The 27,385-nt window shown below is 37.9% G+C and overlaps 1 non-coding gene across 1 annotated transcript; it reads right to left on the minus strand.

Moving 5' to 3' along the window:
- Positions 1 to 22,899: 22,899 nt before the first annotated feature.
- TRNAA-AGC lies at positions 22,900 to 22,971 on the minus strand. The gene has a single exon. It is a non-coding gene; the product is annotated as a tRNA-Ala (tRNA).
- Between the last annotated feature and the right edge of the window lie 4,414 nt (positions 22,972 to 27,385).

Raw genomic sequence — 27,385 nt, forward strand, 5'->3', positions numbered from 1 at the left:
TTACTTGGAACATTTGTTGCCATTCACTCCTGGATTGGAGTGTTTGTGTTGAGAACTCAGCTGCTAACCTTATCAGAGCTCCCGTTTATGTTACCTCTTGTTTCTCCCTTGCTGCTTTTTAGATTATCTCTGTTTCTTTAAATCTGGGCATTTTAATTATGAAGTGTCTTAGAGTAGGCCTCTTTGGTTTCTTCATGACTGGAACCCTGTATGATTCCTGAAATTGCATGATTTTCCCCTCTGCAAGTTTGGAAAGTTTTCTGTCATTGTTTCAAGCAGGGTTTCTATGCCTTCCTCCTTTTCTTCTCCTGGAGACATGCCATTTTGTCTTGCAGTTTCTTGAAGATTGATTGATTGATCGATTGTCTGTTTTCATGCGTCTGCTCTGCCTGGGTATTTCTTTGTGCCTTGTCTTCCAGCTCACTAATTTGGTCCTCTGCTTCAGCCAGCTTGCTTCTAATTCCTTCTAGTGTGTTTTTAATTTCAGAAATTGCAACCTCATTTCTCCTGGCTCTTCTTTATAGTTTGTATTTTCTTTTTCATGCTGTTGTAGTTCTCATTCACTTGTTTTCAGTTGTCTGTGAATTCCTTGAGCATCCTTAGAATCATTCTTTTGAGTTCTATATCTGGTAATTTGCTTGCCTTCATTTCATTTAGCTCTTTTAGTGGAGAGTCTTCCATTCCTTTTGATTGCAGGTTTTTGTTTTGTCTCCCCATTTTATGTGACTCTTTTTGTTTGTTTCTGAAGTTCCCAATGCTCTGCTCTTCTAGCTGTCTTTGTAGGGTAAACTCCTATGATAGGAGTTCTGTGGGACTCAGTGGTGTAGTGTTTTTGATCTCCTTGTCTGGATGCTCTAGGGTTGCCTGTTATTTTCCATTTGAGTGGGATTTCTAGTTGTACTTGGGTTTTACCCAGTGGTGGCTCATTTGTTGTTGGGTTCTCCTTCAGTGGGTTTACTGGTATTCACAGTTGCCACCTTATCTTTTATGTGATCTGGGGCAGGGTAAAGACAGAGTGTATTATGACAGCAGTAGAGTATTCTATGGGATTTAAAGTACCAACCTGTGGAGAACAGATAGGAGATCATCTGGAGATGTACAGCAATAACCGTGATATTTCATCCAACTAAAAGAGATAAAACTCTTGTTAGAGAGGAAAAAGAATATGAGCTGACTCCAGAAAGTGCTCTGACTCTCAGAGCACTTATGCTAGGTTAGATGGTGAGATATAGTGAGAATAAGTGATAGAAACATGGTGTAGTGTGTGAGGGAGTGAAGTTAAGCACAACAGTAATAAAGCTCAGAAAGATAGTAAAATGGACCAAGACTAAGGAAGGGGGCTTTATGGGAATGGGGACAACAAAAATGTGAAAAGAAATATATGATCTGAATAAAAAGAATAAAAATTAAAAGACCAAGAGTAGTGTGTTATTGGAATATGAATGAGGTTAAGGAAGAGAAATTAAAATGCAATACGAAAGGAAGAACAAAGAAAACCAGTCAGAGAATGAAATAAAACAAAGAAAATTACCTGGAAGTGAGAGAAATAAAATAATAAATTAATAATAAAATTAAAATAAAACACGCAAAATAAAATGCTAGTTCCTGAGAATAGCAAAGTGAATTGTTTCTTAGCTGTTAGTGTCTTATACTTGGAAAAAAAGAAAAAGAAAAAAGAAAAACAGGGCCTACTACAGACTTTGAATTCACCAAGCAGGTTCTGCTGGTTTTCTTGGATGTTGCAGGTAGAGTGGTGCTAGGCTCTGTATTTTTCCTTTCCTGTGGTTCTGCATTGGGGGAACCTTCCGGGCTCCAACATTCACAGGTTTCCAACTTTCACCCCAAGCTCTCACAGTGCTGCATGATCCCTTCTGACCATATGCACCAGGCTGGCACCTTTAATCTACCCCTTTATGCCACCTTTTGATTGATCTGTCAGGTGCACCAAGTGGGAGCAACTTGCACTCCTCCTCCCTCTTTGTTTTGCTCGCCACTTTGCACTCACACTCACAAAGTCCCTTCAGAGCAGTTTAGTTCCCCTATTAAATTAAGTCTCTCTGGGGACTGCTACCTCTCTTAGCCCCTTCTGCCCCTTTTGATCAGTCCATGAGGCACCCTGATTTGGAGCAGATGGAGACCCTCCTCCTCCCTCTTTGCTGGCCCAGCCACTGTGTGAGAGTTCCTTAAACAGTGGCTGAGGGTCTTTCTTTTTTCAGTAAATTCCTCTTGTTTGTGTTTGCTTTTCTTAACAAGCGCTTGGCTTTTCACACAGCCCAATTCTCTGACCAGTCTGGAGACTATGTGGGTCAGGGTCTGTTGTTGCCCAACTCTTTACCCTTCTCCAGGTATCACCCAGCTTCCCAGTTTCTCTGGTACTGTCCAAGCTGCTGACCACAGTCCCAGTTGGGGAACACCACCTCTGTGCATCTCCCACTGCATATTTATTTTCCCCAACAACTTCAAGCATCCTGGTCTCTCCTGGTGTGGGACTTCATTCCCTGCTCTGGAAAGGGAGGGAGCTGCATAGTTACAATCACCGATCCAGCTCTCCTCCAATGCTCCTGTGAAAACAGCTGCCCCCAGTGCCAAGTGCCAGGCTCGGGACCTCATCAGCATTGGTCCCTGAGCAGGTCCCAGTGACCTTATCATTCAAATGCAACCTCCTTGCCACCTGTTTTCAACATCCTCTGCAATCTTTGGCTTTCAAACTTCACATAAGTTGGGACTCCCGTGGATGTCCCCTCTGCTTTTCAGAAGATCATCTAGGCATCCCAGTTGGGTGCAGGAGCAAGTGGGTTCAGCTCCTACCTACCTTACCACCCTCTTCCTTTTCTGATAATTATGGTTAACTTGTGTTAAAATACGGAAGTTAGTGTATTTCAAAGTTTTGATTATATTTAAACTTGAGCATGGAAAGTTTTATATACAGAGAATCTTTAGGTTAGTATGAGCCTAGGTTAGAAAACTGAGACAGACTTAGACTGTTGACTAACTGGTAAGAATTTATGGAGCATTATTGCCTGTTATGGGTTTAGAATTTCAGGTACACTTACATTCATAGTTCAGTTTGAATTAAGTTTCAGGTTCAATATATATGATGATCACAAAAAAAGAGTGCTTAGGAAATGAACATGTTTTACCCTACTGTTTGTTTTTTTTAATTCCACATTGTGTTTCACTTGGTCTTGCAGGATTATACAGGGGAGAAATCAGAGCTTGGTTTAAAGTTAAATAAGGTTTAACATTCATTGTCCTCAGTAATCACTGTGAACCAACATAAACTCTGAGTTCTTGAAACATTACAAGTAGTAATGAAGATTTTGTTGAAGTGCTGCTAACAGACTGCCTTTGACAGAACTTGAAATGTGTAAAACAACATTCTCATAATGACATTTTATAACAAAACAAGCTACTTGCAAAGTAGCTTTTCACATGACACATATTCAAACTAAGAAAAGCATCCTACAGTGTACTGAGAGTTGTGTGATCTACAGTGTCTCAAATTTATCAGGGAAATTTGTCTATGACAGTGTGCTTTCAGCTTCAAATCTGCTTTTATTCTTGAATGCTTATAGGGAAAGGTTTTGACTCTCTTGAGGGGAATTCATATGAAGCAGGATTTTTGCAATCCCTCCTGGCAGAGGTACTACGCATAAATTTTAAATATTCTGTAAAAGGAATGAATAAACTTGATGTGAGACATATTGATAGATGTAGTTTTGAAAGATATTTGTTAGTACCTGTGTAAAACTGGACGTATTTTGTGGTACACTTAGTATCCAGATACTGATATTTGGATTAACTGGCACTAGACTACAGAAGTTAATCTACTTCAAAATGCTAGTTATATTTAAACTTGAATATGGAAGATTTATAGACAGTCAAATTTTCAGATACTTTGAGCCTAGGTTAGAAGAATGAAACAGACTTGCAGGATTGACTAACATGTAAATATTGGCAAAGGGTTATTGCTTGTTATGATTTTAGAATTACAGGTACACTTACCTTCTTGTTTTGGTTTAAATTGAGTTTTAGTTTGGATAATTATTATGATAGGAAAAAGAAGAAGTGCTTAGGAAATGAACTACTGTTTTTTAAAACTCTACATTGTGGTTCATTTTGTGTTGTGGGAGTGTACAGAGCAGAAATCAGTGCTTGGTTTAAAGTTAAAGTAGGTAAATTGGGCTCTGGCCAAGATGTAGGCAGAGGTAGAAACACTTCACTTCCTCGCACAACCAAAAGGATAACAACCAATCTAAAACCAGTAAACAACCACAATGCCAGAAAATCAAGCTGCATGGAACTCTGACAACCAAGGAATTAAAGAAATGGTCAACCAGAACAACCAGACTGGTAAGGCCACAGACAGAGAGAACCTGCAGCGAGTCAGCAGACTGCATGGGTGAGACTGACAACAGAAAACTGAGACTCAGAGGTGACTGTGGACTAGGGTGGTTGCCACAGTGGGAGAAACTCCCAGTCTCCCACTCCAGAGTGTTTGGGGGTGCAGGCCAGAGGGAGGATAAAGGGGAAAAATTGGGAAAAGTGTGATAGCATAATCAATAAAAGATACTTAAAATTAAAGTTAAAGTAGATTTACATTTCATAGTCTTCAGTAATCATGAACCCTCTGTGCTCTTGCATGAGTGCAAGTGAGTAATGAAGAGATTGTTGAAGAGCTGCTAACAGACTGCCATTTTCAGAAACTGAAAAGTGTAAAATAGCATTTTGATAATGATTTTTATAAGAAAACAAACTATTTACAATGTGGTTTATCACATGACGACACATATTCAAACTAAGAAATGCATTGTATACTGTACTGAGATGTGTGATCTAAAGTGTCTAAAAGGGAAGTGACACAAAACTGGCAATGTACCTGGCTGGGTTGGCTGTTACTGGCTGGGACAGTACCAAGAAATTGGGGAGCTGGGTGACACCTGGAGCTGGAAGTGGAGAGGGACCATGAATGGGTGTGTCCCCAATAGATTCTGGACTAGTCAGAGAGCTGGAATGTGTTGAAAGTCGAGCACTTTTTAGGAGCAGCAGGCAGCACCCAAGGGGACTTTTATAAAAAATGATCTCTGCCAATGTGCAGGGACCTCACACAGTGACCAAGGCAGCAAAGAGGGAGGAAGGGTGGGGCTATTTGTTCCCATTTGGGGTGTCATACATATTGATTAAGGTTGGATAGCAGGGTCAGGGGCCCCCAGAAAGACTTCATTCAATAGGGGAACAGAGCTCCCCTGCAGGGACATTGAGGCCAACAAAGAGGGAAGAGGGGTGGCACAATTTGCTCCCACTCAGTGCACCGCAAGGACTGATCAAAGGGTTGCAAAAGGAGGTGAATTATAGGTGCTGGCCTAGAGCATATGCACTGGGTGGATAGTGTAGGCCGCCTAGTGCTCTTAGGGTGTGGACTGTAAACTGGGTACTGTGAATATTATAGTCCAGGCTGAGCCCCCATCAAGGAACCAAAAAATAGGAAAGAAATGAAGCCCAGCCCACGTCTGCATGGAGGATCCCAGAAGAACCGCAACACCAAATTGGCAGGTTTAAAATGAGTAGGAGGCTTTTTTTTCTTTTTCAAGAATAAGTCAAATAGAACCTCGAGCTATGAGAAAACCAGAGATGATCCAGAAAAGTCAAAAGGCAAACATGGACAGCTGAGACAAATGCCACTCTGCTCACCTTCAGAACTTGCATTTTTTTAAAATTTCTCTTCTTTCTGTTTAGTCTTTGTTTTTGTTTCTTTGTTTTTATTGTTTGATATGTTTTTTTATTCTCCCTTTCATATTGCATTTTAATTTTTCTTCTTTCACTTCACTCATATTCCAATAACGCATTACTCTTGGTTTTTCCTTTTTATTCTTTTTATCAGATTATATATTTCTTATCATACTGCTGTTATTTCAAATCCCACACAGCACCCTTCCCTGGTCTTAATCCATTTCACCATCTTCCTGAGCATTGCCACTGTTGTGATTAACTTTATTTTCTCTCACACTATGCCAAGTTTCTACCCCTTACTCTCACTATTTCTCCTCCATCTACACTTGCATTTGTGCTTTTCTTTCTTAAATCAGCTCAAATTCTTTTTTCCTTCTAATAAGAGTCATTTATTTTTCACCTTTTATAAACAGTGGCTAGTTTGGTGAAATATCAGGGCTATTGCTGTATTTCTCCAAAGGAACTCTTTTTGTTCACTACTTGTTTGTAGTTTAAACCCCATAGAATACTCTCATGCTCTCTCACTACATTTTGCTTTTCTCTCCCTTTTTTTCTTTATTTTTCCCCTCTCTCATCTTGGGCTTTACTCCTTACTCTTATTAGTTTGCTTTACCCATACTCAAAATCATTTTTCTTTACTGCAGACATCTCATATTCACTTTACACTTTTCTACGCTATTTTTATTTCTGCTCCACTTCTTTAAACTTTTTTCAGCACTGGCTGATATGGACCCTGCTATGGTTTTTCAACAATTTTGCTCCCAATTTTATTTCAATTTTACTTCAAACCTCATAATATACTCTTCCCTCTTCTTACCACATTGTTCCCATTGCCCTTTTTGTGTTTTCCTTATGTTTTAAATTTTTTTCTCTTCCTTTCTTCACTTTGGTTGTATCCCAACTCTTATCAATTCTCCTCCCTCTTACCACTCAACAACATGTTTCCCTCTTTTAGTCATATCATATTCCCTTTGTCATTTCTTATAATATCCACAATCTCTCTTCACCTTTATTAACCTTATTTTATTTGGGATTGAGACTATTGATGTACTAGCAGGGTTCTTTTAGCTGCCATATTTTTGATTGGTGATACTGCTATGTTAACCAAAACCTGTGTGAATACCAGTAAATTTGTGGAAGGGGATAGCCCACCAACAAAGGGGCTACCAACAGGTAAAGCCTAAGTTCAACAAGAGAGCATACAGAAATGGAAGAAATGGCAACCCTAGAGCATCCAGACATGGAGATGAAAGAGACTTCACCACTGAGTCCCACAGAACCCTACCACAAAAGTTCGCCCCATGAAGAAAGCTGGCAAAGCAGATTATATAAAATCACAGAAAGAAATAAAAAGAGGAGGGGGAGAAAGATGGCAAAGGAGTGAATGGAAGTCACACTAACCACTTCCTAGGACTGGCATTACAACTAAATTGTGGAAAAATCAAATCACCCAAAACAAACAACTGAGCAATAGTGGGAGAGAAGCCTTATAACCTTGGACAGACAAAAGAATCAGCTTCAGCACAACTTATCTAGTAACAAGCATGGTAGAGACTCAAGAGGGCTGGCTGAGTGCCCACAGGTGGCAGCACTGGAGAGATAATTAAGCAGCTGGTTGGATCCCCTTGAGAAGAATGGAGTCTAAACCCTAAGTTGAGATCTTCAGCCTAGAGCACCAGAGCCCAAATAGTACACAGATAACAAAGAGTATCAAAAAGTGGCAGGGTTGCTCTCTACTGTAGACTGAGTGCTGGATTGTGTGTTGACCATTTACAGGGACAACACACAAATTTTCATTTGCAGCCACTTACCCTGGGCTATGGCAAAGGCAGGGGCAGAGTGGGCTGGAGATGTCCAAGGAGAGTTGGAAACTTTGGGGATAGAGCTAAGAGTGTAGACACTGAGATCCTGGTGCTGAATCATCACCCATATGTCAGCAGCCATCATGCTCAGGCAGATGAGTGGCAGCAGCCTGAGGGAAACAATAGCCCCAATCCCAGGAGGGACTCTGCCCTGGCCCTGTGGTGCTTAAGAATGTCTACTGAGTTCAGAGTGATTAGATTTACAACTGAAGGAAACAACCACAGACAGTAGACCCCTGGCTAAGGGGGAGGGCAGGGTAGACTAGAGATGCTTGAGGAAAGACTTGGGATGGAGGATTTTGGGAGAGAACTGAGAGAGTAGACGCAGGCATCCTGGTGCTGAGTCATCCCCCATAGAGCAGCAGCCATTCTGCTCAGGCAGAACACACTGCTCTGAGCAGCAGCCTGAGGGAAAACAATATCCCTGACCCCAGGAGGGTTTCTTCCCAACCCTATGGTACTTAAATCTGATGGCTGACTGCAGAGTGACAAGATTAACAACTATAGGAGTCAGCCACAGACAGTAGATCCCTAGAAGTCTCAAACAGGCTGCTTAAGGTCAGATGGGGTCAACATCTGACATCACCAATGGCATATCTAGAAAGAAAAAAACTGGTAAATACTAAGCCTACTGAGATGAAATTTACCTTGGTCTTCTCCATGATTTGTGATATTTTCTTACCTGCATAGCCTTTTAATATTTATATCTTGTCTAGCAAGTTTGTGCATATTGTCACTAGATTTTATATTACAGTTTTTTTCAATTCACATATTTCCCCCTCCTTTCTCTTACCCTATTTTACTTTCTTCTTTTCTCTCATTATTTTCATTTTAAATTTTTTCTCTCTTGCTACAACTTGTTTCCCTTGTTTCCACTCCATACTATTGCTATTTTTCCCCTGTCCAAACAAACAAAACCAATTTTCTTGTCAATGGTCATCTCACATCCTTTTCCTCCACTCTTAAAATTCGTGCACTCTTCACCTTTAGAAATCTTTCCTAGCTGATTGTGGTAGGTTATTTGTTGTTGCAATTTTTTTTTCAATTGTACCTCTAGATTTTCACAAATTTTATATTTCAAGTATCAAATTTTACTGGTCCCCTCTCCTACACCTTTTTGCATTTCAATTTCTAATTTTACCCTGTCTTAGCCTGGTATTTTCTTTTTTTTCTTCCATTTCTGGTTCATCTGCTCTTTTATTTTTCTTTATTCTCCTTTTTTAATTTTTCCTTTCATCACAAATTTTAATTTTTTCCTTTCTTAGCCTGGATTTTGTATCTCACTCTTAGTATTCCCTTTCCTGCTATCATTTCAAAAGCCCTCTCCATTCCTGTATACCCCTCTTAAGCTTTTTTTTCTTCATTTTTTCCATCTTACTCACATACCACATATAGTAATTTTAGCTCACTTGTTGTGGATAGTGCTGTGGTGGATCTTTCACTGCGATCAGGCTCCTATATTTTCATTATTTACTTACTTTCTTAACTTTCTTTTTCTTTCTTTATCTCACTTTACTATATTTTAATTTCTGTTTAAACCCAATACTACATCCTTCCCTTCTCTTATTCCATTCCACATTTCTCATTTCCTTTTTTATGCATGATGTAAACCTTACTTTCTCTCTTCACATTGCTCTGACTCCCAACTCTTACAAGTACTCCTTCCTGTATCCTCTCAAAATCATTTTTCTTTCAGTAGGTCACCCAATATTCACTCTTCTTTCTTATAACATTCTTCATCTCATTACATCCTTTTAATACTGGTTCATTTGCTGTTGATAGTGGGATTGCAGAAGGGAGTTATTTTTGCAGGTGTGGGTTTGTTTCCTGGGCTTTGTGGTTTTCTTTCAGCACCACATACACAACAGCATACATGGAGTTCTGGGAGAAGTGACTCACAGTCAACCAGCTGAAGGGAAAGACCCACCAATGAAAGACTCAACAACAATTAAAACCAAATTACATCCAGAGAGCCAACATAAATAGCATAAAGGGCATCAAGCGAGCATCAATTTCAGGAGATCAAGGAGACTGCACCACAGAATCTCACAGGTCTCCTACCATAGAAGTTTATGCCACAAATTCAGGGGGTCAAAACAGATCAATTTAAGAAGCAGAAACAAACCAGAAGTGTTTAACAAATAATGGGAAGACAAAGAAACAACCCCCAATCAAAAGTAAAGGAGGAATCTTCAGAAAGTGTGCTAAATGAAAGAGGCAAGTCAACTATCAGATATTGAGTTGAAAGCAATGGTTATAAGGAAGCTCAATGAGCTCAGTGCAAATTACCAAAAACTACAGGGCAACTATGGGGAACTCACTGAAAACTATATCAGAAGGAAAAAAGGACATAGAACCAATCAACTAGGGCTAAGAAGAAATGAAGAATACAATTTCTGAATTGAATAACACAGTAGAAGGAATAAAAAGTAGGCTAGATGAAGGAGAGGATAAAATCAGTGAGCTGGAGGACACAGTAGAAAAAAAAAACTCCCAGAAAGAGCAAGAAAAGGAAAAAAGACTAAAAAAAGAATGAAGAGGGATTAAGGGGATGGCAGAAAAGCATGAAAAATAATAATATGTGTATAATAGAAATATCAGAAGGAGAAGAAGGGTAGCAAGAAGTAGAAAACCTGTTTGAAAAAGTAAAGATGGAAAACTTTACCCTATTTTGATGACAGAAAAAGTCACAGAAGTCAGGAAAGCACTGAAAGTTCCAATCAAGAATAAACCAAAGAGGCCTACTCCAAGATACATCATAATTAAAATGTCAATATTTGAAGACAAAGAAATAATCTTACAAGCAGCAAGGAAGAAATAAGAAATAATATACAAAGGAGCCCTGATAAGGTTAGCAGATGACTTCTCAACAAAAATACTACAAGCCAGAAGACATTGGCAGGAAATATTCTAAGTATTGAAAAGCAAAGGCCTGCAACCAGGACTACTATATCCAGCAAGGCTCTCAATTACAATGGAGTGAAATAAGAAGTTTCCCAGACAAAAGAAGGATCATATAATACACCTCCACCAAACAAGCATTGCAAGAGATGCTAAAGGGACTGCTTTAAGATGAGGAGAAAAAGAGTAACAGAAAGAGGAACACAGAATCAAACTAGGTAAAAAGGCAATGAATTAGTATCTATCAATAATAACCTTAAATGTAAATGGATTAAATGCTCAAATCAAAAGAAACAGGGTAGCTGAACAGATAAGAAAATATGACCCACACATAGGCTGTTTACAGGAGACCCACCTCAGAAAAAAAAAAAGACCCACACAGACTGAAAGTGAAGTGTTGAAAATAATATTCCAAGCAAATGGACAGGAGGAAAAACATGGGGTAGCAATACTCATAGCAGACATAATAGATTTCAAAACAAAACCCGTAAGAGACACTGAAGGACAATTCATAATTCTCAAAGGAAGAATCCATCAAGAAGACATAAACATTGGAAACATATATGTACCCAACATAGGAGCACCCAAATACACAACCAAAATCTTGGAGGACTTCAAGAAAGATATAGACAGCAACAAACTTATACTAGGGGATTTGAACACCCCACTATCAACAATGGACATATCTTGCAAACAAAATATCAAAAGAAATCTTGTGGCACTGAACAATGCCCTATATCAAATGGACTTAATTCATATATTTATATATTTTATAAATATATCACTCCATCCCAAATAAGCATGATGCACATTATTTTCAAATGAATATTGAACATTTTCAAAGATAGACCACATGATAGAACACAAAACAAGCCTCAACAAATTCAAGAAAATTGAAACCATATCAAGCATTTTTTCTGGATAAGAAAATATGACCCACACATATGCTGCCTACAGGAGACCCACCTCAGAAAAAGGGGCCTGAAACTACAAACCAATCTCAAGGAAAAAAATGAAAAACACTAAAATACATGCAGATATTAAACAATGAATGGGTTAATAATGATGTCAGGAACAAATCAAAGTTTCTGGAAACAAATGAACACACAACACTCCAAAATTTATGGGACACAGCAAAGGCAGTTCTGAGAGGGAAATTTATAGTGAAATGGGTCCACCTAAAAAAGATAGAAGCATTTCAAAGAAAAACCTAACCCTATATTTTCAAGAACTGGAGGAACAACAACAAAGCCCAGACCTAGTAGAAGGAAGGAAATAACCAAGATCACAGCAAATTTAAATGACACAGAGACTAAAAGAGCAATCCAAATGATGAATAAATCCATTGGTTCTTTGAAAAGATAAACAATATTGACAAACCTTTAACCAGACTCATCAAGAAAAAAAGTAAGAGGACCCAAATAAATAAAATCAGAAATAAAAGAGGAGATATCACAATTGATACCACAGAAATACAAGGAATTTAACAAATTCATATGAACAATTATATGCCAAGAAATTTGAAAACCTGAGTGAGGTGGACGAATTTCTAGAAAAATATAACCTCCTAAAACTGAAAGAAGAAGGAGAAATCCTGAACACACCTATAACAGCTGATGAAATCTAAGAGGTAATCAAAAAACACCAGGCACAAAAGCACTGGGCCAGACAGTTTCACAGGAGATATTTACAAAACATTCAAGGAAGACCTAACCCCTCTCCTTCTCAGACTATTTCAAAAAATCCAAAAAGACAGAAGGTTCCCAAACTCTTTTTATGAAGCCAGCATCATTCTAATCCCAAAACCAGATAAGGACACAACAAAGAAAGAAAACTATATGCCAATATCTCTAACAAACATAGATGCTAAAATCCTCAACAAAATATTGGCAAACCTCATTCAACAATACATTAAAAAGATCATACACCATAATCAAATGGGATTCATCACAGGGATGCAAGGATGATACAATATTCACAAATCAATAATGTAATATGTAACATAAACAAAATGAAAGACAAATCATGTCTAAATGATCATGTGAAAGATAATCACATGATCATTTAGATGCAGAAAAAACGTTTGATAAAGGACAGCACCCATTTATGATAAAAACACTCAGAAAAGTTGGAGTAGAGGGAGCATACCTCAACATAATTAAGGTTACAGCCAACATCATACTCAATGGGCAAAACCTAAAAGCTTTCCCACTAAGATCAGGAAAAAGAAAAGGGTGTCTGCTTTTACCACTTCTATTCAACATACTATTGGAAGTCCTAGCTATAGTGATCAGACAAGAAGAAGAAATAAAAGACATCCAAATTGGAAAGGAGGAAGTAAAACTGTCACTGTTTGCATATGATACAGTAGTGTGTGTAGAAAATCCTGTAACTCCACAGAAAAACTACCCGACCTAATAGGTAATCTGGCAAAACAGTGGGATACAAAGCCAATATTCAGAAATTGAAGGTATTTTTATACACCAATGTTGAATATCAGAATCAGAAATCTAGAAAAAATATCATTTGCTATAGAAACAATAAAAAGTAAAGTACCTAGGAATAAACCTTACCAAGGAGGTAAAACACCTGTACTCGGAAAACTACATAACACTGAAGAAAGAAATTAAGGAAGACACAAATAAATGGAAGGTGATACCATGTTCATGGATTGGAAAAATGAACATCATCAAAATATACATACTACACAAAGCAATTTATAGACTCAATGCAATCCTATAAAATACCAATGTCATATTTCACAGACACGAAACAAACTTTTCAAATATTTACATGGAACCATAAAAGACAACAATTTGTGAAAGAACAAAGTAGGAGGGATAACAATAGCTGATATAAAACTATATTGCAAGGCCACAATAATCAAAACAGTCTGGTATTGACATCAGAACAGATTCATAGACCAATGGAACAGGATTGGGAGTACAAAAATAAACCCATGTGTTTATGGTCAATTAATATTCAACAAAGGGAACAGAAGAATAAAATGGAGTAAAAAATAGCCTTTTCCACAAATGATGTCAGGATATCTGAACAGCCACATGCAAAAAAACAAAGAAAATTCGACCACTAAATTACACAACAGACAAAAATAAACTCGATTGATAAAAGATATAAATATAAGATACAACACCATAAAAGTCCTAGAGAAGGCCCTGGCTGGCATAGCTCAGTGGATTGAGTGCGGGCTGCAGACCAAGCATCACAGATTCGATTCCCAGTCAGGGCACATGCGTAGGTTGCGGGTCATGGCCCCCAGCAACCACACATTGATGTGTGTGTGTGTGTGTGTGTGTGTGTGTGTCTCTCTATCTCACCTCCTCCCTTCCCTCTCTGAAAATAAATAAATAAAATCTTTAAAAAAAAAGTCCTAGAGAAGGACACAGGCAGATAATTTTTTTTAAAGATTTTATTTATTTATTTTTAGAGAGGGAAGGGAGGGAGATAGAGAGAGAGAGAAACATCAATGTGCGGTTGTTGGGGGTTATGGCCTACAACCCAGGCATGTACCCTGGCTGGGAATTGAACCTGCGACACTTTGGTTCGCAGCCCATGCTCAATCCACTGAACTATGCCAGTCAGGGTTGCAGATAAATTTCTGATATTCCAGGCAGTAATACTTTCATCTATACATCCTCTATATGTATAGGTGAAATAAAGGACATAAAGGACGGGATATACAATTGGGACCTCATAAAAATATGTTTGCCAATGAAACCTCAGACAAGGGTTTGATCTGCAAAATATATAAAGAAGTCACACACCTCCACTCCAGGTACCCAAACAACCCAATTAAAAAATAGCAAAGGACCTGAACAAACACTTCTCCAAGGTAGACATACAGAGGGACCAGAGACATAGAAAAGATGCTTCCCATCTCTAGGCATCAGTGAGATGCAAATTAAGTACACAATGAAATACCACTTCAGACATGTCAGAATGTCATAATTAACAATTCAAAACAAGTGCTGGAGAGGTTGTGGAGAAACGGGAACCCTAGTACACTGTTGGTAGGAATGCAGACTAATGCAGCCACTGTGGACAACAGTACAGAATTTCCTCACAAAACAAACAAAAGAAATGGAATTGCCTTTTGATCCAGCAATACCACTGCTCACATTGTACCCTAAGAATCCTGAAACACCAAATCAAAAGAATCTGTGCACCCCAATGTTCATAGCAGCACAATTTACAATACCAAATGTTGGGAGCAACTTGATTACCCATCATTAAATGAGTGGATAAAAAAACCATGGTACATTTACACAATGGAATACAACATGGCAGAAAGAAAGAAAGCACTCCTACCCTTAGTAACAGCATGGATGGATGGAGAGCATTATGCTAAGTGAAATAAGCCAGGTGGTGAAAGACAAATACCATATGATCTCACCTATAAGTGAGATCCTAAACAAGAAAACAAACAAGCAAGCAAACTGTAACCAGAGACATTGAAATAAAGAACGAACTTATGGTAACCAGAAGAGTTGGGGGGGACAATGGGGAAAAAAGGGGAAGGTCCATCAAAGAACATGTATAAAGGACACATGGATAAAGCCAAAGGGTTTATTGGCATCTAAATAAAGATGCCAATATTGATCTTTATATCTTGATACAAAGGTCGTAGATACAAAGGTCGGAGGTGGGGATGAATGAGCAGAGGGCTCTTGGGTAGGGGGGCAGGAAATGGGACAACCGTACTTCAACAACTACCAAAAAAACCCAAAACAAAGTAAACAACTAAAACAGGAACAGAATCACAGAAATGGAGATCACATAGAGGGTTACCAGTGGGGAAATTGAGGAGGAGAATGAGGGGAAAGAAACAGGGAAGAACCATATTTGGTAATCATAAAATAGACAGGGGAATGTTAAGAATGATATAGGAAATGGAGAAGCCAAAGAACTTGCGTGTACAACCCATGGACATGAACTAAGAGGTAGGGAAATTGCTGGAGGGAAGGGTGTACAGGGAAGAGGGTGATAAAAGGGAAAGAAAATTGGACAACTGTAATAGTATAAGAAATAAAATATGCTTTAAAAAAGGATCCTTACATTAAAAAAAATCCTTCAGAAAGAACAAAGTTCCAGAAGTCATACACTTATACTACATGGCCATAGTAATCAATACTGCATGGTACTTGCATAAAAACAGACCTACAAATTAATAGGATATAATAGAGAGTGGAGTAATAAACCCAAATCATTGTGGTCAATTAATATTTTACAAAGGACACAAGAATATACAATGGGGTAAAGACAGTCCATTTAATAAATGGTGTTGGGAAAACTAGACTGATCTGTGGGGGATAAAATTAAACTAGACCACCTTCTTACACCACACAAAATAGTAAACACAAAATGGATAAAAGACTTCAATGTAAGACCCAAAACCATAAAAAATCATTGAAGAAAACAGGCAGTAAAATCTTGGATATTTCTTATAGTAATATCTTTTCTGATATATCACCTCAAGAGAGGGAACCAAAAGAAAAATAAACAAATTGAACTACATTGAACTAAAAAGGTTTTGTACAGCAAAAGAAATAATCAGAAAATGAAAAGAAAAGCAATGAATAGGAGAACATATTCATCAATGAAACATCTGAAAAGGGGTTAATATCCAAAATATATAAAGAACTTATAAAACCCAACACCAAAGAAAAAAAGCAATCCAATTTAAAAATAAGCAAAACATCTGAATAGATACTTCTGCAAAAAAGAAATACAGATGGCCATTAGATATATGAATAGATGCTCAACATCACTAATCATCAGAGAAATGCAAATTGAAACCATAATAAAATGTCACTTCACACCTGTCAGAATGGTCACCATCAATAAATTAACAAACAAAAAACATATATATGTATATGTATATATGCATATGTATATATATAAACAAGTGTTGGGGAGGATGTGGGGAAAGGGAACCCAAGTAAAATGTTGGTGGGAATCAATGGGTATGTCTGCCAGACAGAAAATCAACCTGAAAACAACAGCCTTCAATGGCATATCAAATCAAATTGATTTATGGACATATTAAACCATTTTACTCCATTGCACTTTTCTCAATTACATACAGAACATTTTTTAGGATAAACCACATGTTTGGCCACCAAATTAAGTAGACTGAAATTATATCAAGCATCTTCTCTGATCACAATGGTATAAAAGTAGATATTTGCCCTGGCTGGCGTAGCTCAGTGGATTGAGCAAAGGCTGTGAACCAAAGTGCCTCAGGTTCAATTCCCAGTCAGGGCACATGCCTGTGTTGCAGGCCACACCCCCAGCCCCCAGCAACCGCACATTGATGTTTCTCTCTCTCTCTCTCTCTCTCCTTCCCTTCCCTCTCTAAAAAATAAATAAATAATTTTTTTAAAAAAAAGTAGATATCAATTAGAAGAAGAAAATTCAAAAACACACATCAATGGAAGCTAAATAACACATTATTAAAAATGAATGGTTTAACAGTGAAATCAAGAAAGAAATCAAAAGATACCTTGAAAATAATAAAAATAAAAATACAACAGCCCCAAATTTATGGAATATGGCAAAAACAGTTATAAGAGGGAAAGTCATAGAAAAACAGGCCTACCTCAAGAAACAAGAAAAATTTTAAATAAACAACCTAATCTTACACTTAAATAACTAGAAAAAAGAAAAGCAAACAAAGTCCAAAGTGAGTAGAAGAAGGGAAATAATAAAGATCAGAGTGGGAAAAAATGGAATAGAGTCTTAAGAAATAAAACAAAGACAAAGAAACCAAGAGCTGGTTCTTTGAAAAGATAAATAAAATTGATAAACCTTTAACCAGACTCATAAAAAAATAAATAAAATCATCCCTCTTTGCCAAATATTCATTTACCATAGAAACTTGGGTTTATTTCTGGGCTCTCTGTTATGTTCCATTGGTCTATGTGCCTGTTCTTAAGCCAGCACCAGGCTGTTTTGACTACAATGGCTTTGTAATACAGTTTGATATCAGGTGTTGTGATCCCTCTTACTTTTTTTTTCTTTCTCAAAATTGCTGCAGCTATTTGAGGTCATTTATGGTTCCATATGAATTTCTGAAATGTTTGTTCTATATCTGTGAAATATGTCAATAGTGCTTTAATAGGGATTGCACTGAATCTATAAATTGCTTTGGGTAGTATGAATATTTTGATGATGTCCATTCTTCTAATCCCTGAACATGGTACATGCTTCCATTCGTCTGTGTCTTCCTTTGCGACAGCATGGATGGAACTGGAGAGCATTATGCTAAGTGAAACAAGCCAGGTGGTGAGGGATGAATACCATATGATCTCACCTTTAACTGGAACATAATCAACAAAAGAAAAAAGCAAACAAGATATAACCAGAGACAGTGAAATTAAGGACAATCTAATAATAACCAGAGTGGGGGGACAATGAGGGAAAGGGTTTTCAGGAGATGCTATAAAAGACACATGGACAAAACCAAGGGGGAGGGTGGATGCAAGGGAGAGAGGTGGGTTTGGCTGGGGTGAGAGGGAGTGGTGGTGGGGAGAAATGCAGACAACTAACTGAACAACAAAAAAGTAATTTAAAAAAATAAAAATCAGAAATGAAAGAGGAGTAGTGATTACTAACACCACTGAAATACAAAGGATTGTAAGAAAATTCTATAAAGAACTATATGCCAATAAACTGGGCAATCTGGAAGAAACAGATCAATTTTAGAAATATGAAAATTTCCAAGACTGAGTCAAGAAGAAACAGCAAATGTGAACAGACCAATAACTACTAATGTAATTAGTAATAAAAAACTCCCCCAAAACAAAAAACTTGGACCAGATTACTTCACAGATAATTTTTACCCACACATTCAAAGAACTAACACCTCTCCTTCTAAAACTATTTTTAAAAATTCAAGAGAAAACTCCCAAGCTCATTTTACAAGGTCAGCATTACTCTGATTCCAAAACCAGACAAATACATTATTTAAAAGTAAATTATAGCCCTGGCTAGTGTGGCTCAGTGGATTGAGCATCAGCCTTCAAACCAAAGGCTCACTGGTTTGAATCCCAGTCAAAGCACATGCATGGGTTGTAGGACAGGTCCCCATACATTGATGTTTCTATGCCTCTCTTTCTCCCTCCTACCCCCTCTTTCTAAAAATATTTTGGAAAAAAGTAAAATATAGGCCAATATCGAGATGCAAAATTTCTCAACATAATATTAGCAAAGCTAATTCAGCAATACATTAAAAAGATCATACACCATGATCAAGTGGGATTCATTCCAATATCTGCAAATCAATTAATGTAATACACCACATAAAAAAATTAAGAATAAAAAGCATAAATCATATCAATAGAGCCAAAACTTGACAATATCCAGTAACCTTTTATTAAAAAAAATCTCAGTTAAACGTGAAGAGAAGAGGCATACTCATACCTCAACATAATAAAAGCCATATATGAAAAACTCACATATCAGCTAATAGCATACTCAATGTGGGAAAGCTAAATACATGTTCCTGAAGATCAGAAACAAGACCAGGATGTCCACTTTCATCACTTTTATTCAACATAGTTTTGGAAGTTCTAGCCACAGCAACAAGACAAGAAAAAAATAATAAAAGTCACCCAAAATAGAAAGGAAGAGATAAAGCAATCATTACTTGCAGATGACATAATACTAATGTAAAGAGCCCTAAAGATTCCACCAGAAATCTATTGAACTGATAAGTGAATTCAGTAAAGTAGTGATATATAAAATTAATATTCAGAAACTGATTGCATTTTACACACCGACAGTGAACTTTCAGAAAGAGAAACTAAGAAAACAATCCTATTTACAACTGCATCAAAAATGAAATACCTAGAAATAAATTTAACTGAAAAAGGTTGAAGATCTGTACTTAAAATATTATAAATCATTGAAGAAAGAATTTGATAAGATACAAATAAATAGAAGCCTGTACCATGCTCATGGTTAGGAAAAATTAACATAATTAAAATGTGCATGCTACCCAAAGCAATCTATAGATTCAGTGCAATTTCTTTCAAAATAGCAATGGCATTTTTCACAGAACTAGATAAAATAAACTAGAAATTTATATGGAACTTTAAAATAATTTGAATAGCCACTGCAATTCTGAAAAAGAACAAAGTTAGAGTTATCATGCCACCTGATATCAAACTATACTACAATCTCACAACAATCAAAACAGGATGTTACTGGCATAAAAGCAGATACATAGATAAATCCAACAGAATAGAGAGCCCAGAAATACCATGGAAACTAGACCACCTTCTTACACCGTATACAACAGTAAACTCAAAATGGATTAAAGTTTTAAATGTAAGACCCCAAACCATAGAACTTCTAGAAGAGAATATAGGCAATAAACTCTCTGGCATTTCTCTTGGTAATTTTTTTGGTAATATACTTCCTTGGGTGAGGGAAACAAACAAATAAATGAATAAACAAGTGTCACTACATCAAACTAAACATTTTTTTCACAGCAAAGGAAACCATCAACAAAATGACAAGACAACCTACTAAATAGGAGAACATATTCACCAGTAATAGCTCCAAAATTTACAAAGAACTTTTATAACTCAACACCAAAAAACCAAACAATTCAATTAAAAAATGGCAGGGCACCTAAACGAACACTTTTCCAAAGAGGACATACAGATAGCCAATAGACATATGAAAAGATGCTTAACATCAGTCATCAAAGAAATTCAAATTAAAACCACAATGATATATCACCTCACACCTGTCAGATGACTATTATCAATAAATCAACAGGTGTTGGAAAAGATATGGAGAAAAGGGCTTCACCAAATGACCATCTTGGGAATACCAAAGTCTTTGCTGAGTTTTGAGATCGCTAGTACCTTTCTATAATGGTAGATTGTTATTTGTGAATATGTCCTTCTGAATTCTTAACATCATTTTCTAAAACTGGTTTACAATAATAGCTATATAGGGTGTTTATTAGGGATAGTAGTCATCTACAAGATTCAATATTTATAACAGCTATTTTCAGGTGCTGACTTCCCTCTAATAAATCATTGATATTTTCCAGTTTTTAATATAGGTTTCAAGACAGTAAAAAATCTTTGTGTTTTCATATCATAGCATTCCAAAACCACAATCTGAAGTTATATGTACTCTCAGTATAGCTGTTAACTCTTAAACCTTTAGCAAGGTGTCCTGCTCACATTAGAAGTATTAGTCCTGTCAGCTAAGTAGATGTTCGCAAAAGGTAGCTTCCTTTAAGAATGTTAAGAAGTTATAGCATATCCAGCACAAAATATACCTTGAATTTTTAAAGAAATGGGCCATAAACCAATCAGAGTTGCCTGTGGGAGGTGTCAGTCAGCACATGTCAGACAGAATGTATTCTCCCTTTCTCTATCTGTTAAAGGGATCAATAGATAATTCTAGTCATGTTAGTCTTTACCAGCATTTTTCTCTTTATTTTCAATTACAGTTGACATTCAACATTATTTTTATATTAGTTTCAGGTGTACAGCACAGTGGTTAGACATTTACGTAATTTACAAAGTGATCCCCCAGTGACTCTAGTACCCACTTAGCACTGTATGTAGCTATTATAATATTATTGACCATATTCCCTATGCTGTACTTTACACCCCATGACTATTTTGTGAATACCAATTTGTAATTCTTAATCTCTTCACCTTATTATTTAAATTCATTTTTATTCAAGAATACTTGGTATACAATCTTATATTTGTTATATTAGTTTCAGGTGTACAATACAGTGAGTCAGCATTTTTATAATCTACACTGCCATGACCCAAATAATTCTAGTACCCAGCCCTCCAACCATCCTCCCATCTGGCAGCCATAAATCTGTGCTCTGTATCTATCAGTCTGTTTTTGTTTTGTTTGTTCGTTAATTTTGTTCATTAGATTCTTGTCACATGCTTCATCAAAAGTAGCATAAAATACTTGGGTCTGTTTCTTTGGGTTTTAATCTCCTAACAAAGGTTCTTGTGTCACATATAACTCATATTAAATAAACTTTTCTCCTTTTCTCCTGTCTTTGTCATTTAATTTTCAGACCCAGTCAGTAACCCTAAATGGGTAGAGGAATCTAATTTTGTAATTATTGTCAAAATCTAATCTAATGTCAAATATACAGTCTTATGTCCAGCAGGTAAAAGTGTATTGCCAAAAGTGATAGTACCAGATACATACACTCATACATGAATCAGAAAAATGGTCATTTTTGAAAAGATAGCATGGAAGGTTAACCTTAGAACTGCATTGGAAAGACCATTTCAGGTACTGTTAAACACAAATATCCCCTTAAACTCTGGAGCATACACACAGCATGTAGAACCCAGGACATCAGAACCTGGGTAAGAGGTTCTCATGTCCTGGCGCCTCTCCTAGCCACATATCTTTCTATGGATATGCATAGAGTCCACACTCCATTTACCAGGGCTCGGAGAATTCTCTGCCAAAATAGCCTTACTTCTCCATGCTGCCAGGGCTTGCACAGGCTTCTTCCCTCACCTACCCTTCTGAGAGCAGACCATGTTAATTATGTAAACATTTCTAGCCCTAGGTGGTGGCTCTGGAGTGGCTTGGAAGAGTGTGTTGAGGTGTTCACACATGTGAGGACTTTCAAAATGAGGGATGAAGCCAGATTTTGATTCTCCTCCTTAATTCATCTTCTAAAATTAGCCAAGCACTGCTGCTTCAGGCCAACCAGACAAGAAGTCTAGAACTTAAACACAGTAAAAACTATCTAGAGCTGAAACTTACATTATACTTTAAAGTAATTTTGAAGTCAGGAACAATGGGGCAAAGAAATGCATATTAAGTGTAAAACAAGGAAGAAGAGGACAGGGGAAAAAAGGATGGGTAAGGATGCATTGCGGAGGCTGCAAGGGTAGAGTTGGTAGGAAAATCCATAGGGAAGCCTTCTCTTCCGCCAGTGTTCTTTGACCCTGGAACAACTCAAAAAACGAAGTGATCTTTCCTATGGGTTTCACATTTGGTTTTGTTTTTCCTTTCTGTGTTTCTTGCTCTTCCATAGTACTGCGAAATGTAACTATTGGGATTAAGTTTGTTAATTCGGTGTCTCCCTTGTTTTTAGGATTCTGGAATCCATGGGAAGGAAGGCTTCCCCAGGTTTTTATCTTGTTTTGGGCCTGTTGACGCAGCTAACGAGGGTGGTATCAAGGTCTGAAGCAGAGACGCCTCGATTTAAGGCAAAATAAAATCAGTTTGATTTTCTAGTTTTTTTTTTTAATGAGTTAAAAATACTGAAAGACAAGAAAGAAAGAAGCAGGAAAGAGGAAGTGAACCATCCCGGGATGGCTTTTAAAAAAAGAGAAGGCGATGAGACACTTTCTTACGAAGGACTTGGAGGTGCCGGGGATTGAACCCGGGGCCTCGTGCATGCTAAGCACGCGCTCTACCACTGAGCTACACCCCCTTCTGCCAAGCACTCTTTAGAACATTCATGACATTTCACAACAATTTCCAGTAGCAGCAAGAGAGATTTTATTTCATTATACTCAACCTTTAAATCTTTCCATTCTGCACACTACCTCGTGGCTAAGCTGGGAGAAAAAAAACTAAATATTATACCGAAAATCACCCTCTGATCCTAAGATCTCCGACTATGGGTTACTCCCTCCGACATTCATCCTACTCTCACCTTCAGACGGGGAATTTGGCAGTCCGGCCTGAGCAACCCCAGGACCAAGTCTGAGATAAAAATCTCTCTGCAGAAAAGTGTTACCATAAAACCAAGAGTATAATGAAAGAGGATTAAAAAAGAAAGAAAACCCTAAGGGTTGCCCTGGGCAATTAGGCCAGGTGGGAGGAAAAATTGGAGGAGCTTGTGAAAGAGCTTGACATTGCTCAGCCCCAGCTGCGGTAGGATTGGGATCAGGAACCGAAGAGCAGAGGAGAGTGCCACTGGAAAAATGGGCAGAGGACTGAGAAGTGACCTCAGGGCTTTGTGGATGAAAATTCATTAAATAAATTAATAGAAAACAAAGGATTGAATTTACCCCTGGATACATCTTGCACCTTACGATTAATTCTGATTATCATATGGCCCTGAAACGTCCTTAGAAGACCCAAACATGTTTCCACATAACAGATTTCTATTCAGTGTTATTTTCCAGTCTTTCTCTGACCATATGGAACTATTCCATATACACAGGAATCACTTGGAGTCCTCTTTAAACTTCACTGGTCTGGGAAAACTTCTAAAACTTCCCAGAAGCCACCCCAGAAGAAGGATCCTCAGACTTGTAGATTAATAATGGGGAACAGAAAACTGATGTCTTGTTACCAATGAGTTTGGGTTCTTGTCTCCTGATATAAAAGAACTTAGACTAGGGACACTGATAAAATCAAAGGCAGATTTATTGAGGCTCTGCAGAGGGTGAGAACACTGGACAGGACCTCAGGTTCTGCACCCCAGCTGTGGGGCTTGGGGACAGGAAATTTCTCAGTCAACCATTCAGGGGGTAGGTTAGCAGGCTTTTCCTCTTTTGGACTGATGTGGGGAATACTCAGCAAAGAGAAGCATTCTGGGATTATGGAGCATGTATTATGGGATGCCAGGAAAGACCTTTCCCAACCAGGTATTAAGTTGCTGTTTGTGGCTGGTGGCTTGGCTTTCGATCTGCAAAACAACAACAACAAAAAGTCAGGATCAGTTCCTGGATCATTGTTTTATAACTACCTATTGATAACTGCCATAATTCTGGCAGGGCTTGAGTCGCTTAATAAGATAGAGCAATTTGTTCTGGTAGGGCTTGACTCAATGGAACAATTTCTGGAAACATTCTGCCTGTTTCAGATCTCATCTAGGAAGAGCACTAGGTAAAGTTAACCTTAAAAATAAAAAGCCAAAGTGAGAGGCAAAAGAATTTATTTGAGATCAAAGAATTGCTGCAGCCCTGGCTGGCATAGCTCAGTGGATTGAGCACGGGCTGCAAACCAGGCATTGCAGGTTCGATTCCCAGTCAGGGCACATGCCTAGGTTGCAGGCCATAGCCCCCAGCAACCGCACATTGATGTTTCTCTCCCTCTCTCTCTCTCTCTCTCTCTCCTTCTCCCTCCCTTCCCTCTCTAAAAATAAATAAAGTCTAAAAAAAAAACTTAAAAAAAAAAAAAAAAGAATTGCTGCAAACCTGAGAAGTGCCAATTCAAGCCAGAGACCCAAATAGTGTTCCAATAATGGGGTGAAGGCCAGGAATTTTTATAAGAAAAGGAAGAAAATTAATTACGTTACTAGAAAAATAACTTTCTATCAATGCTAAAATGTGAAATTATTCTTTAGCTAATGTAAGAAAATAATATAAATAAAGCCACTTTCCCAGAGAAACTGCCTTGCTTGTATAACTTCTCAAAACTTTGGATGTTAAAACTGGACAAAATAACCTTTGGATTAGCCCTAAAACAGTTACTGTGTCCAAAAAAAAAAAAAAAGCCCCAAACCCCTGTTTGTTATGACTACCGAACTGAAAATTAAAGACATGCTTTAGAATAAGCATCATTATGCAAGCTTATCTCTATCTATAGACACTCATTTTATTCATGTAATTATTTCCCTTCCCTTGCTTTCATTGCCTAATCAGAACACTACTCAGAATATTACTTGGGTTTCTGCCTGAAACAGTGCTTCCCAAATAGCTTTTTGGGGCTGGAGGAATCTTAAATAAACACTTGTTACCTCTCAGTGTGGTTAGGTTAGCACAGTTTAGGTTAACACAGTACATGGCAGTTTATGATTCCAAGAATATCCATAATTATCAGTCCTTTTGTCCAGAATATCTGCTTTCCTGTTAGCATTGTAAACAGTTGTTTGGGAGAGACTGGCCTACTCCAAAGGTTTTTTTGCCCAGTTCTAAAATCTTTATCCTTTGGAATTTAACCTTAATTCCAAAGGATAAAGATTTTATTTGTTTACTTTTTTAGAGAGGGGAAGGGAGGGAAAAAGAGAGGGAGAGAAACATCAATGAGTGGTTACCTCTTATGCACCCCCACTAGGGACCTGGTCTGCAACCCAGGCATGTGCCCTGACTGGGAATTGAACTGGCAACCTTTTGGTTCACAGGCAGGCACTAAATCCACTGAGCCACACCAACTAGGGTTCTCACTTAATTCTGAAATGGTTCTATTTCTGTCATTTTTCATAGTATGTGGGAATCACAACCGAAGGTATATAGTTACCTACATGTAGACATTGGGGCATAATTGTGGAATAAGCTCATAAGTTATAATGTTCTCCCAAGAATTTAAACATTTAGCATAAGGAGACAGAACATGCAAATGCCCAATGTATTGAGAAAAACTCTAAAACATGTGAAGTGTGTAAGTCAGAGCTTCAGGGAATATGAAAACCAAGCAGGTAACTCAAGGTGGCATATTGTGGATGTTATTCGGAGGTGAGTTAATATGTACTCAAGACTGCAGAGTCATTTTCATGTATGAGCTCCTTTGATCTTTAGAAAAAGCATTATGCATAATCATGAATGGGCTTCCTTTACAGGTATGGAATAGGAGGTTCAGTGATGTTTATCAAGTTGTTATGAAGTGTTTCAATCAATGGTCATTGGCACCAATTCAATGTCAACAAGAATACCCAATTTAAGGTACAATGAAAAAGGAAACTTTATTCAGTACAAATAGCACAATTATGATAGAGCTTTGAGGGGAATCCTGTCCCTCAGAGTCTTCCCAGTTGAGGATGAAATGAGTCATCCCAGACACAATCTGTTTGGTGGAAAAGGGGGTGGCAATTCCCTGTAGTGGAGAATGCCCTGAGCCCTTCTCTGAAATAGCTTTTATTAAGATCAGTATGTGCAGGGGTATACAGCATGCATGCATAGCTCATCAATGTCCAAGGGTTATAGCTACAGAAAACAGACATCATCTATAGATAACAATTGAAAGAACACAGAGATCTGCCTCAGGTCAGGGCCTGTTAGACATGCTGCCAGAGGGTGGTTAAGTCATGGTTCATGAGATAAGGAGTTCACTCCTTATGCTTCGAGCTTAAACATCTGGTTTATATCAACAGGGCTATACAAAGCAAAGCAAGCTTCAAAGGATGCAATGTATTCTTCAGATCTGATTTCCCATGGGAACCCTCTGTGTTAGTATTGGGTCATGCCTGCCTCCTGTATTCCCAGGATTCCAGTTAAGACTTATAGGCCTCTTTCAAGGCTTTACTTGTGAGGGGCTACAGTCTCTGATACCACACAAAGTGGTCCCCAACAGAGCATGGCTATGAGAACAGATCAATGGTGTTACAGCTCAATTAAAAGATGAGTACAGCTATGAAATACCACAGCTGTGAGGCTGCCCTTGGGCTCTGGCTAAACAGCTCTTTTCTGTGCTGATCTTGTCCACTTTCCCCTGTTCCACTGCTCTTCTCTGCTGTGGTCTAATAGCCTTCAGTCCTCAGTGGAAAGGGAAACCACACTCCCCAAGCCAGAGGGAGCTAACTTATATAGGCAAAAGTCCTGACCTTGGTCTCTGATTGGTTCATCCCTATGGAAATGAGGACTCAAAATCCTTACAGTTTGATTGGTCCAAAGGGCACTGTTCTGATTGGTTAAAATGAAGCTGCTCTGATTGGTCAGTGAAGATGCTGATGGGGATACAGCTGCACAGGATTGATTAGATAGGGAAAGCATCAGTCCTATCAGCTGAAATACAATTCCGGGAACTTTTTTTATATGGGCTGGCTCAGGTGGAAGAAACATAATGCAGATAGGTAGTTCAGTGCAGGATTTTTCCTGAAGTGTGGTTTGTGGTTTGTGTGACAGTCCCCTGTTCAGAAATGGATGCCAGACTCTGCTTTTAAGTTTGAGCTCAGCCAC

This window comes from Phyllostomus discolor, chromosome 4 (genome assembly GCF_004126475.2).
Source record: "Phyllostomus discolor isolate MPI-MPIP mPhyDis1 chromosome 4, mPhyDis1.pri.v3, whole genome shotgun sequence".
NCBI lineage: Eukaryota > Metazoa > Chordata > Mammalia > Chiroptera > Phyllostomidae > Phyllostomus > Phyllostomus discolor.